Source organism: Arachis ipaensis, chromosome B10 (assembly GCF_000816755.2).
Source record: "Arachis ipaensis cultivar K30076 chromosome B10, Araip1.1, whole genome shotgun sequence".
NCBI lineage: Eukaryota > Viridiplantae > Streptophyta > Magnoliopsida > Fabales > Fabaceae > Arachis > Arachis ipaensis.
In genome coordinates this window covers 103,767,107-103,769,221 of record NC_029794.2, presented here as the reverse complement: position 1 = coordinate 103,769,221, position 2,115 = coordinate 103,767,107, and positions in this window count along the sequence as shown.

Genomic DNA, 2,115 nt, shown 5'->3' with positions numbered 1-2,115 from the left:
ACTCATATTTACTAATATTTTACACACAAGAAGCATATAATTTGCATCTATGTTCACGAGAGTTTTGCACACATAAACTAATACAGTTTGCACCGACGCTTTTTAGAATTTGTATACATAAATTAGTAAAATTTATTTGCTAAAAATAATTTAGTATTTATGCTGGCTAAATTATGACAAAAAAATACTAACAGTTGCTGGTCCTCAAAAATTCTTTAAAATAAAAAATAAATTGTATCATTTGTTAGTGTTTATGTGTTATTTTTATCAAGATGAACATAAAATACACTAATTCAATATTTCTAAATATAATATTTATGTTCATATCTCATCTGTTAAATATAATTTTATGTCTTTGTATACATATCTCAATATTCCGTATCTATAAACAAATGCGACCTAAAAGCACACCATACTCATGCCTAGAGTTAGATATTCGTATAACTGCGACTCAGTTCTTAACCAAATATAAACATGCCATCAAATCTTCAAATCGAAAAAGTAAGAATCTCAATGCAATATCCATACATCTTGATATATGATCATCAACGTTTTGGAGAAACACACATTGTATCCAATCTGATGAGTTCTGCTTTATCCATCTTAATTTAATTTTCTATTAGTTAATGAGGGCATATGCTTAATGCTTTAGTTAACTCTAATTTGAATTTGTCCTCTATATATACTTTCTTCTTCTCCTTTTAATTGTTAAATGAACGCGGGGCATATATATACAACTTGCAAACTGCTGAACATGTATGTGTGGTCATGTGGACCAATTCGTCGTTCTTTCAAGTTAAGTATTCTTCGGGCAAAACCACATCAACTTTTCCAGCTCCTAAATTAATAATTAATCATTATATATTCTCAAATATATTTCTTAAAAAGAAGCCCAAAAAGGGAGAAAAAGAAAAAGGAACATGTGATTTTGCCATGAAATTAGGTTTAGTATGATAAAATTTTTTAAAGAAGTGGAGTTAATATTTAAAATGGTTCCTAAAATTTTAAGACGTGACTCAAACTTAACCATCCGTCTATTTTTATTACGGAAAGATGATGTAACACGATTAAACGACGTTATTTTTCTGTTTACGCTTAAATGATGTCATTTTACTATTCTTTTGTTACACAAATTGTCAATCGAAACCTTCCTTCTTCGTACTCCTCCTCAATTTGATCGGTCAATCCCTATCTCTCTTTCACACCTTGTTACACAAACCTCAATCGATCTTCTTCTTTTTCCTCCTCAATATTTTTTTTAATGTCTGGCAAGGAAACTAAAAAACTAAAGAAGAAAAACAAACTCTTTTTGGAAGAACAAAGCTCAATTCACCATGATCATATAAAAACAGCAACAAATCAACATATTATAATCCAATAAAAGAATAACTAAAAAAAATTTGAAAAACTTACCTGATAATGTAAAGGCAGGTCGCGGGGAGAGAGAGCGAGGGAGACCAAGCACGATAATGCAGAGACTGGCAAGGAGGAGACAGCAGCGACGCAAGCCCCTATCGGATGAGGACGCAACAGTGACAACGACGACAAATGCACAGCGGCACAAGAGCAAGTATACGTGACGATACAGTGAAGGCGAGCCATGGACGGAGGCAATGATGTAGTGCTGAAAATGCCATAAATTTGAGGGTACAATTTGAGTCAATTAAAAATTAGAGGGCTAAATTGAGTCGGGGTCAAATTTCAAGGGTCATTTTAAGTATTAACTCAAAGAAATATTTGTGCTTTTCAAAAGAACAAATTTTTCATTTTGAGTCGGATAAATTAAAAATCTTTGTATTTGTATTTATAGCTTTTAAGAGATAGAGTGCTTTTGAAAGCACCTAAAGTGATCTTTTTAAAAATGATTTATGTTTATCAAAATAAAAAGTTTAATATAATTTTATACATTAATTTATTTTTAAATTTCATTCTTACACTTATATTTATTATAATATTTAAATTTAAAAAATTATTTTATCAAACATAATTATTATTATTTATATTTATTAAAAATTATTTGTAATTTAATTTACTAAACATAAATAATATAATTTTTAAAAAATTATATTTTAAAAATTAATTTATATAAAATAATTTTAAAGCCAATGAGTAATA